Source organism: Physella acuta, unplaced genomic scaffold (genome assembly GCF_028476545.2).
Source record: "Physella acuta isolate Inbredline_101_S28 unplaced genomic scaffold, ASM2847654v3 ptg001292l, whole genome shotgun sequence".
NCBI lineage: Eukaryota > Metazoa > Mollusca > Gastropoda > Physidae > Physella > Physella acuta.
In genome coordinates this window covers 115803-128599 of record NW_026732807.1, presented here as the reverse complement: position 1 = coordinate 128599, position 12797 = coordinate 115803, and the positions used below count along the sequence as shown (strand labels likewise).

Below are 12797 nucleotides of genomic sequence, written 5' to 3'. Positions count from 1 at the left end.
TGGTCAACAGGTTGAGATATGGACCACATGGTCAACAGGTGGAGATATGGACCATATGGTCAACAGGTGGAGATATGGACCACATGGATGGACCATATGGTCAACAGGTGGAGATATGGACCATATGGTCAACAGGTGGAGATATGGACCACATGGACGGACCACATGGTCAACAGGTGGAGATATGGACCACATGGTCAATAGGTGGAGATATGGACCACATGGATGGACCACATGGTCAACAGGTGGAGATATGGACCACATGGTCAACAGGTGGAGATATGGACCATATGGTCAACAGGTGGAGATATTGACCACATGGTCAGCAGGTGGAGATATGGACCACATGGTCAACAGGTGGAGATATGGACCACATGGATGGACCACATGGTCAACAGGTGCAGATATGGACCACATGGATGGACCACATGGTCAACAGGTGGAGATATGGACCACATGGATGGACCACATGGTCAACAGGTGGAGATATGGACCACATGGTCAATAGGTGGAGATATGGACCACATGGTCAACAGGTGGAGATATGGACCATATGGTCAACAGGTGGAGATATGGACCACATGGTCAGCAGGAGGAGATATGGACCACATGGTCAGCAGGAGGTGATATGGACCACATGGTCAACAGGTGGAGATATGGACCATATGGTCAACAGGTGGAGATATGGACCATATGGTCAGCAGGAGGAGATATGGACCACATGGTCAACAGGTGGAGATATGGACCATATGGTCAACAGGTGGAGATATGGACCATATGGTCAACAGGTGGAGATATGGACCACATGGATGGACCACATGGTCAACAGGTGGAGATATGGACCACATGGTCAACAGGTGAAGATATGGACCATATGGTCAACAGGTGGAGATATGGACCACATGGTCAGCAGGTGGAGATATGGACCACATGGTCAACAGGTGGAGATATGGACCACATGGATGGACCACATGGTCAACAGGTGCAGATATGGACCACATGGATGGACCACATGGTCAACAGGTGGAGATATGGACCACATGGATAGACCAAATGGTCAGCAGGAGGAGATATGGACCACATGGTCAACAGGTGGAGATATGGACCATATGGTCAACAGGTGGAGATATGGACCATATGGTCAGCAGGAGGAGATATGGACCACATGGTCAACAGGTGGAGATATGGACCATATGGTCAACAGGTGGAGATATGGACCATATGGTCAACAGGTGGAGATATGGACCACATGGATGGACCACATGGTCAACAGGTGGAGATATGGACCACATGGTCAACAGGTGGAGATATGGACCACATGGTCAACAGGTGGAGATATGGACCACATGGATGGACCACATGGTCAACAGGTGGAGATATGGACCACATGGTCAATAGGTGGAGATATGGACCACATGGTCAACAGGTGGAGATATGGACCACATGGTCAGCAGATGGAGATATGGACCACATGGTCAACAGGTGGAGATATGGACCACATGGATGGACCACATGGTCAACAGGTGGAGATATGGACCACATGGTCAACAGGTGGAGATATGGACCACATGGTCAACAGGTGGAGATATGGACCACATGGTCAACAGGTGGAGATATGGACCACATGGATGGACCACATGGTCAACAGGTGGAGATATGGACCACATGGTCAACAGGTGGAGAAATGGACCACATGGTCAACAGGTGGAGATATGGACCACATGGTCAACAGGTGGAGATATGGACCACATGGTCAACAGATGGAGATATGGACCACATGGTCAACAGGTGGAGATATGGACCACATGGATGGACCACATGGTCAACAGGTGGAGATATGGACCACATGGTCAACAGGTGGAGATATGGACCACATGGTCAACAGGTGGAGATATGGACCACATGGTCAACAGGTGGAGATATGGACCACATGGATGGACCACATGGTCAACAGGTGGAGATATGGACCACATGGTCAACAGGTGGAGATATGGACCACATGGTCAACAGGTGGAGATATGGACCACATGGTCAACAGGTGGAGATATGGACCACATGGTCAACAGATGGAGATATGGACCACATGGTCAACAGGTGGAGATATGGACCACATGGATGGACCACATGGTCAACAGGTGGAGATATGGACCACATGGTCAACAGGTGGAGATATGGACCACATGGATGGACCACATGGTCAACAGGTGGAGATATGGACCACATGGTCAACAGGTGGAGATATGGACCACATGGTCAACAGGTGGAGATATGGACCACATGGATGGACCACATGGTCAACAGGTGGAGATATGGACCACATGGTCAACAGGTGGAGATATGGACCACATGGATGGACCACATGGTCAACATGGTGGAGATATTGACCACAAAAGGGGGATTTCAAAGAGAAAATTATAAAATCATATTGTACCTTTTATTTGTTTGTCGTTTAAAATTATCAACCCCTTTTACAATTTACCTTCTGCCTCGCTCATAAATAAATAAATGGCCATTTGGGTTTTCTGAATATGCTTAACTTTAAGTATCCTACAGTATAAAAAGTTCTGTGACTAACCCCTGCAACTTAACTGAACTAAAGAACAACAGATGATGACAATTATAGCTCCAGTTGTGTGTGTGTAAAAATATATGACAGTTATGACATCTGCCCCATACATAGGATCTGACGTGAGATTAACACTGGGATTGGTTGTATCGTGGCTTGTAAAAATCTTTATAAAAAACACTCTGAAATACGAAAGAATATGCTTCGCACAACTGTCTTCGTGTGACTGTCATAGCTCCTGTGTTCTAAGCTACCGCCTGTAAATCGACATTAAGCTGAACAAATTGTAGGCCATCTTGTATCGTTGTGTGCTTGAGTCAATTGAAGCTACCATTTCGGGCCTAGCGATCAGGATTGCAGGTGAAGTAGAGTTCACCTATTTATTGTGGAGGTTGCTTAGTTCAATGCCAAGCCGACTTTACGTTTTACTTTCTTTAACGTGAGCTAGGCACCTAAGAGAAATCAGTGGCTTCACTTACGTTCGAACTCGAAACTTTCGGGTTAGCAGTCGTGCGCTCTAGCATCCGACCACGTCGTCCCATTTAACAGTGACCAAACAAACAGATGATTTAATACGAGCCGACCCGTAGCGTATCATATGCCGCTACTTAGTTGTTTTATTTTCTACTTTTCAGTAATTCATAATTTGTGAATTCGACAGTATCAATGCTGCCACTGAAGATATTTGCTTTAAAACACTATCAGTAGGTCGTTAAGAACGATACTACTCCCACCCTCCTTTCCCCCAACCCCTACCATACCCCCCCACCCGTGAAAGCAGCCTCCTCTTAGTTACCTCCCCTAAGTTTAAAATAGTTTCAAACTAAATTATCTGCCCCTAATAGCCGTCACTACGATTGTAAACATTTAGCGCGAACCACAGCTTACCAGACCATGTGGGGGTGGGGGTGGTAGGAATATGCCTAGAGAGGAAGAGAGGGGGCTGCTTGGCGCGCTTACAGCTTGGTGTTTTCTAGGGTATCCAAGAAGAGAATTATATATAGAAGATGGTGATTAAAATTTCCCATAAAGTTTGATTAAGCTGTATATTCTTAGAATATCCCGCTTTTTTAAAAGTTCGAAAAAAAACAACAACAACCCTTTCTTTTTTTTACAAGGGAAGCAATAAATCAAGTTAGATAACTCTCACGTGTATCTGAAAATATTGATCTATACGGTAGTTGCTAGTGAATCGTTTGATTACAGCTCAGTGGTTTATCACCGATTCAAAAGTATTGGCCAATAAAAATAGCCTGTTGTTTACTTTTTGTTGATAGACTGGTTGGTGATTTACGGTGACGGAAAGAATGTATCAGAAATTATCGGCGCTTAGGTATTTCTAATCTAACTATCAACACATTTTAGTTAGTATAAAAATGTTTGTAAATGTTCTCCAGGAACTAGATTAAAAAGTAAATTAGAAATCCTACGAGAAAATTAATCGAGTTGTAAATCTTCAAATCTCGTCTCACGCGGTCGTCATTTTGAGATCTCGTGGAGAGATGACGTCAGATGTCTGCAGTTTGAAGAGCGGTACTTGTCAAAAGTTGGATTGTTCCGTTTCTACAATAAACGCGGGATCTGATTCACCATTTTAATTCACCAGACGACACGATATCCGGGAAAATAAAATTAAGTCGTTACGAATTGCTTTTTAGATATATGGGCCACTATATTCAGCTGTGGGTGATAGGCAAATATAGAGAGTTCTTAATAAACTTCGTTCTCAAATAGAACTCTGACTTAGACGAAAACGATTGATTGAGATGGGGGGGGGGGGGGGGGGGGGGAAGGTGCAACCTTTCCTAATGTAAAGGGCAGTAAAGGCATAGAGGTTTAGGCGAAGGTTAATTCTTAACACAATTAATGTATTGTTTTTTTTTATTTGTGTGTAAAAATATAATGAAATATATCTCCCCTAACACAGTGGCGTTGCGAGGTCGGGTGTCACCCGGTGCGGCACTTAATGGTGTCACCCCCCTCAGAGGCGTAGCGACCCTTCTCGGGGACAAACTTTCAAACTTTCGATTTGCACCCCCCCTCAAACTTTCGATTTGCACCCCAAACCCCCACCTCAAGTTTTTCTCTATATATTTTGCTATTTTTTGCCTTGGTGTCACCCCCCTAAATGGTGTCACCCGGTGCGGTCCGCATCCCCCGCCCCCCTCGCTACGCCTCTGCCCTAACATCACATTACGTACCATATTTACATTTTCAGAAAAAAAATTGAAAAAGTGATGAAATTGTAGTAAATACACGTACACTGCAACAGCACACCAACAACAATAAGAGCAGCAGCAATTACAACAACAGGCAATAACAAAAAAAAAAAACAAAAAAAAAACAGGAAACAAAAAAAAAAACAAAAACAAAAACAACAGCAAACAAAAAAAAAAAAAAACCAAACAAACCCACCAGAAATGCCGATGACAGTATACGGCAGTGAATAAATCTATGATCTCACCAAACATTAACATTTTTTTTTAAATGAGGGGCGCAAGACTAAAAAGTTATCTCCCCTGGCGTCAAAATATCAAAGGTAACCTCCCCTGTCTGAACCAGCAACACAAGTTCGTCAACTCATATGTGTAGTAACGACATAGCAAACTAATTAAACACAATATGTTCATGTAATCCACGACACTCAGGCGGAAATTCACAATAGATTTTATTGCCAATAATGATCATTGAAATCGATAAAATAAAAAATCGATCCTTCGGGCTTCGATACCGAACTGAAAGAAATGTTGATAGTAGGATTTATTGTTATCGGAAATCAATATTAATCCCGGGCTTCATTAACGTTAGTCGATAAAGTAAGCAATCAATCAAATGGATTAGTGTTACTTATAGTAATTAGTAAGTCGAAATTGGTGGCAATGTAATGTGTGTAGCGGTTCTTTCTGGAACTTTTGGAATATTTGTTAAAATGCATGTTTTTTTTGTGTTCAGTATGTGTTTAATATTTAATAAATTTAGTACTTGTTGAATTAATTTTTATTGAGTCATTTGTTTAAAGATTTTTCATTATTTGTTAAAATAATTGTAGAGTGTTAGCTCACAGCTAGAAAAAAATATGCTTGTGCATTGTGAACATTTCTATTTTTTTCCTTTTTTTTCTTTCGTATATTGTGTTCATTAGCGTAGCGAGGGGGGGGGGCGGGGGGGGGGGGACATATGTCCCCGGGCGCCGACCTAAGGGGGGCGCCAAAATGGGTTGGAAAAATAAATTGAAAGGTTGAGGGGGGTGCAAATCGAAAGTTTGAGGGGGGGGGTGCAAATCGAAAGTTTGAGGGGGGGGGGGTGCATGCAAATCGAAATCTTGACGGGGGGGGGGGGGGTGCAAATCGAAAAGTTTGTCCCCTGGCGCCGGGAAGGGTCTCTACGCCTCTGATTGTGTTTCTTTGTTTATTATTTTAGGTATGACGTATCTGTTAACTACAGCGGCGCGGGTGAATTTAGTTGTTTTGCAGTTTTTGTGCTTGCTAAGGCAGATTCCAGGGAACGGCGTGGTCTGATGGTAGAGTTCACGACAGCTAACACGAGTATTTTCTAATTAGGATCCTGACTCGAATTCATTCTTGAGCCCACTCAAGTCTGATGGGTACCTGACTCTAGTCCACCCAGCTCTGATGGGTACCTGACTCTAGTCCACCCAAGTCTGATGGGTACCTGACTCTAATCCACCCAGCTCTGATGGGTACCTGACTCTAGTCCACCCAGCTCTGATGGGTACCTGACTCTAGTCCACCCAAGTCTGATGGGTACCTGACTCTAGTCCACCCAGCTCTGATGGGTACCTGACTCTAGTCCACCCAGCTCTGATGGGTACCTGACTCTAGTCCACCCAAGTCTGATGGGTACCTGACTCTAGTCCACCCAGCTCTGATGGGTACCTGACTCTAGTCCACCCAGCTCTGATGGGTACCTGACTCTAGTCCACCCAGCTCTGATGGGTACCTGACTCTAGTCCACCCAGCTCTGATGGGTACCTGACTCTAGTCCACCCAGCTCTGATGGGTACCTGACTCTAGTCCACCCAGCTCTGATGGGTACCTGACTCTAGTCCACCTCAGTCTGATGGGTACCTGACTCTAGTCCACCCAGCTCTGATGGGTACCTGACTCTAGTCCACCCAGCTCTGATGGGTACCTGACTCTAGTCCACCCAGCTCTGATGGGTACCTGACTCTAGTCCACCCAAGTCTGATGGGTACCTGACTCTAATCCACCCAAGTCTGATGGGTACCTAACTCTAATCCACCCAAGTCTGATGGGTACCTGACTCTAGTCCACCCAAGTCTGATGGGTACCTGACTAATCCACCCAAGTCTGATGGGTACCTAACTCTAATCCACCCAAGTCTGATGGGTACCTGACTCTAGTCCACCCAAGTCTGATGGGTACCTGACTCTAGTCCACCCAAGTCTGATGGGTACCTGACTCTAATCCACCCAAGTCTGATGGGTACCTAACTCTAATCCACCCAAGTCTGATGGGTACCTGACTCTAGTCCACCCAAGTCTGATGGGTACCTAACTCTAATCCACCCAAGTCTGATGGGTACCTGACTCTAGTCCACCCAAGTCTGATGGGTACCTGACTCTAGTCCACCCAGCTCTGATGGGTACCTGACTCTAGTTCACCTCAGTCTGATGGGTACCTGACTCTAGTCCACCCAGCTCTGATGGGTACCTGACTCTAGTCCACCCAGCTCTGATGGGTACCTGACTCTAGTCCACCCAGCTCTGATGGGTACCTGACTCTAATCCACCCAAGTCTGATGGGTACCTGACTCTAGTCCACCCAAGTCTGATGGGTACCTGACTCTAGTTCACCTCAGTCTGATGGGTACCTGACTCTAGTCCACCCAGCTCTGATGGGTACCTGACTCTAGTCCACCCAGCTCTGATGGGTACCTGACTCTAGTCCACCCAAGTCTGATGGGTACCTGACTCTAGTCCACCCAGCTCTGATGGGTACCTGACTCTAGTCCACCCAGCTCTGATGGGTACCTGACTCTAGTCCACCCAGCTCTGATGGGTATCTGACTCTAGTCCACTCAGCTCTGAAGGGTACCTGACTCTACTCCACCCAGCTCTGATGGGTACCCGACTCTAGCCCACCTCGGTCTGATGGGTACCTGACTCTACTCCACCCAACTCTGATGGGTACCTGACTCTAGTCCACCTCAGTCTGATGGGTACCTGACTCTAGTCCACCCAAGTCTGATGGGTACCTGACTCTAGTCCACCCAAGTCTGATGGGTACCTGACTCTAGTCCACCCAAGTCTGATGGGTACCTGACTTTAGTCCACCCAAGTCTGATGGGTACCTGACTCTACTCCACCCAGCTATGATGGGTACCTGACTCACGTTAGAAAAACCTAAGCGGCTGTGCATAGTGCTGACCACACATTCCATCCATATGTTGAGGTCATTAAACATTTAACTCTACTTCATCTGGCCCATATGTCTAGGGCATGAATGAGAAAAGATAATGTTGAAGGCAGATTTCGATTTTTGTTGTTGTCAAGTTGGATAAAATTACACTGTAATTGGCTATTGCCAGAACTGTTTGTATGCAGAACAATAGACGCACCAGGTCACAGTAATCAACAACGACCCCCAGGGGACGGTGTGGTCGGGTAGGAGAGCTCATGGCCGTTAACTCCAAAAGTTATGTTTTGGGACCCCGGGGCAGATGAGGCTCGTTAGCTGCAGTGTTTCTTCCAGACTTTTTTCTATGGGGAGGGGGGTGGGGGGCACGCACTTGATATTTTCGGGTTGGGGAGGGGGGTGGTGGAACACATTTTCCGGGGGGGGGGGGGCGAACACTGGTAAAAGTATATATTTTTAATATAATTTTCCATTTCGTTCAGGGGGGGGGGGGGGAGACTCGGTAATCCCCCCCCCCCCGAAGGGATGCCTGGAAGAAACACTGGTTAGCTGGGGACAGCAACTCATCTTTGAGAGAAAACTAAAAAAAACAAACAAGTGCTGACTTGAATATTGTTCTAAGATGGACAAAGAATTTGGGAGCAAATCAAAGAAAAGAAAAGCAAAGCAAGCTGAAGACTGTGTCGACGGGTCTTATGGAGCGTAGCATGTACTTAATACTTAACAGCGTTGGAGAATATCCCATTCAGTGTTTCTTCCAGGCTTTTTTCTTCGGGGGGGGGGGGTAGACTTTCTTCGGGGGGGGGGGGGGGCGCACACTGTTAAAAGTATATATTTTCTATATAAATTATATAAATTTCATTTCGTTCGGGGGGGGGGGGGGGGGGGGCGGTAGAATTTTTTCGGCCGCCCCCCCCCCCCCCCCCGAAGAGATGCTTGGAAGAAACTCTGATCCCATTTAATATGAGAATTAAGAAAAAAGATCAACCATAATTGCCCTTTTTACTTTCTCGTATATACGAAGTATAGAGAAAGTATTGTAATCGTGAACAAAAATAACATGAAATTTTGACAGTTTTCACCGTTTTACTCCTCAGTCCTTCATCACATCCGGAGTATAGAGGACTTATTTTAATCGGGCAAAAATTATCAATCCAGATTTATCAAAATTAAGAGGTTTTATGCGTAATCCAGTCTGAAAATCTGGGCTTTGCAATTCTGTCCGTATTCTGTGTGTCTGTGTGTCCGTGTGTAAACACGATAACTTGAGTACCGTTACAGCTAGGTTGATGAAATTTCATATATAAGTATTTTATCAAAATCGTAGATCCGTATCAACTTTTGAGCGATTTCCGATAACCGGAAGTGGTACTTTTCCTTCTTTGAATTTTTCAAAAGCCTATAACTTGAGTACTATTTCAGATAGATAAATGAAATTTCACTTGTAAGTAAAAGATCTAATTCTCTACCTTCTGTTAAATTTTGAGTAATTTCCGTTGACCGGAAGTAGTAATTTACGCTACTTCCGATTTCTCAAAAAACTAATGTAAATTTTAAAAGTACTAATAATATTGCGCACTATTATGCGCTTTTTGATTTGGCGTTCACTTGGTGTGCAATTAATTTGTCTACGAGATTTTATTCTATTTTTAAAACTTTAAGTATTTAAAATGGATTAAAAATCATGTCTATAGAACTTGTAAGTTTATCGTTCTTTCTCGCGTTAATTCGTGTCTGGTTAGCCAGGGAGAGATAAAAGTTTTCGAACTAAATCAATTGTTGTGAACGGGGTTTCCCATTGATAACAAAAAACATGGCGGCTATTTGTTAGTAGGTCCCGCTTCAAGATTTCAAAATCATCAAACGTTCCAGAAATGCAACAACTGTAAAAACTTTCAACGCTGTTTTGTTCATATGGATGGGAACAAACACATGTGTATGCATTTTTGAATATAAAAGTTTTGTGGCGGTAAGTATATTGATTTTATTTCTTTTGTTGATAGTTTGTCCAAGGCTAGGGGACATTACTCTGACTCTACTCAGTCTTTGCTACGAGACTTAAGATTCCCAGACCTAGATCTAGATCTAGATTCTAGAATCTACCAACTAAGATCTACATTGCTTTAATCTAGTTCTAAGAGTATAAGTTAATGAATTAGAATATATTAGATCTAGATTCTAGATCTAGTATTTTAGTGATCTAGATAAAATATTAAAAATATTAAGAAAAGGATGACGGTAAAAACTAAAACAACAGGAAAATGAGGATGACTTCCAGTCTCACTCAGCCTACGACTTACTTATTAATCGAATCTAGATCTAGATTCTAGATCTATATATTAGATCTAGATCTAGATATCTAGAACTTAGACAACAATGTTAATGTTAATAGACCTAGATCTAGATCTAGCTAAATTACTGAACTAGACTCTAGTACTGATTACTCAGTGATTACTGTTTAATATTTTAGAAGTAGGCCTATATTAGTATAGACTATAGACTCTATATTATATATAGTTATTAGAAGTAGCTTGTAGATAGATGGCTAGACAGATAGTATTTCTAGATAGGTAGGCCCTAGATCTAAAATCTAGATCTAGAGAATCTAGTAGATTAGATCTAGATCTAGATAGATTCTAGATCTAGATTAGATCTAGTTTAGGTAAAACCTACCCTAGTTAGTAGTAGTAGTTAAGTTTAGTAAGAGCTAGTTATGCCTAGTAAGGCTAACCTCAAACCTGTTTTTAATTTTAAATCATTTTTTTTATATCTAGAATCTAGAATAGATCTACTCTAGCTATTTACTAGATCTAGATCAGTAGCCAGTAGAGTGATTAGAGTAGTAGTAGAGTGTAGTGTAGAGTACTGTAGACTATTGTAGAGTGTAGGTACTAATAACTAGACTGAAACTAAATTAGACTAGAATCTAGATACATTTAGGGCTTACAGACTTATCAGACTACAGTGTTGCAATGAGTAGATCTAGTAATATATAGATTAAATTTAGATTGAAATTGTTACAGTAGTGCTACTACTTTTCTAAGTAGTAAGTAGTGTCGACTACTAGAAGAGCAAGATGATAGATCTCCATCAAGCTACAATAGAGTTTAGTTAGTAGTTAGTTAGCCGTAGTAATAGTACCAAAAGCAGTGTAAGTAGCACAGTAAAAAAAAAGTATTACTAGGCCATCTACTATTGTATTAGGCCCTTTTATTTTTAGCAAGTTAAAGTTTGGTTAAGTACTAGTCTTCTAGCAAGTTGCCTAGTAGTAAACTTATAAACTAGATCATGTGTATTAGTACTATTAGACTTGTAGGCTAGTCTTGTTAGTCTAGACCAGGGACTATAAAATCTACAATTGATAACTTTCGGCCTTTTAGTATAAGCCTAATTATTAATGAATTACAGGGTACAAAAATTAATAAATTGGTCAGAGTCAGTATGGTTACAGTTAGCTGTTAATAGAATTAAGTTTTAGATCTATTGACTACAATTTTTAGTTACAAGTAATGAAAATGAAACTAATAGTTTTGTAATAGTTAAGATATGGTTAACTGTAAACCAGATATTTTAGTTTTTAAGACAAGCTAAGTAGATAGAAAACTGAACCTTTACAAAAAATTAAACCTTATATATATATATATATATATATATATATATATATATATATATATATATATATATATATATATATATATATATATATATATATATATATATTAATATCTCATATTAGTTAAATAATTATTTTAATATAATATATGGATAAACTTAATAATTTATTATATTTAAATTCCCTAGGTACTTGGCAAGCAGTTTTCTCACACTTTACTGTGGCTATTGGTGCTGATCTTGAACTAAAGGTGAGCTGAATTTTTTTTTTTATAATAAGCCATTTTTCAGCTTAAGCCCAAGTTTGAAATCGATTCAGTGTTCTAATTCTTAAAGAATATGTTGCTACTAAGATTATATATTGTAAGTATTAATATGTATGGCTTGATAGTGGGACTGTCAGACAGTAGCTTTCACATTTCTATCCTAAAAGATAAGAGTTCAGATCCCTGGTTTTAGTCCTGGTATGATGTCCTAAGTCTCATGAGTACCAGCTCTCATGAGTACCTGGCTCAAGATAGGGAAATTAAAGGTGGCTGGGTATATACCTCTGAACACTCTAATTTTACATGCAAATGTCACAGAAACAGGTGAATTTTAATTCAACTGCTATATTGGCTTTCTGTTTTAATCAATGATTAATTTTTTCATATTACAGAAAGTTGTTAAAAATATTATTTATTTAATTTCTAGGTAAATGGAACAGCATGGATGTGGATTTTTAGACACAAGGAAGCTGAATTTAACTTTTAATGAAGAATTTAAATGATGATTGTCCATGAAAAGAAATATTAATCATATACATTGTAATGCTGTATTGATGCATCTTCTGTTTTAAGTAATTAAAAAACCATCCATTTATGAAATTCTTTTCATTTTTTTTTTTCAATTTTAAAACTGTAGTTCTGTTTTGTTATTTGAAAACAATGATGAAAGTATACTGAACTGCCATTGAGATATTAATATAAATGCTATTGTTTATAGTTTAATTCTTTCAGAAGCAACTATATTGACATCAAAACTGAATCTTTATTGTACACTAAGTATAAAAGCTTACCCGCAAACCAGTCCATGTCAACAATTTATTGACATTCAAATATTAAATTTTTTTAAAGGTGATTTTTCTTAAATAAAACAGACTACTTTCATATGGGATAAGAAACATTTAATTTTGAAATTGATTGGTTTATTAAATTTTAATGGAGCTGAAACTAAAACAC

The 12797-nt window shown here is 41.0% G+C and overlaps 1 long non-coding RNA gene across 1 annotated transcript; it reads left to right on the top strand.

Annotated features, from left to right (window-relative positions):
* The first annotated feature begins 9317 nt into the window (after nt 1–9317).
* On the top strand, nt 9318–12447 carry LOC131958121 (uncharacterized). Its single transcript, XR_009389203.1, has 3 exons — nt 9318–9934; nt 11767–11828; nt 12271–12447. It is a non-coding gene; the product is annotated as an uncharacterized LOC131958121 (long non-coding RNA).
* The last annotated feature ends 350 nt before the right edge of the window (nt 12448–12797 follow it).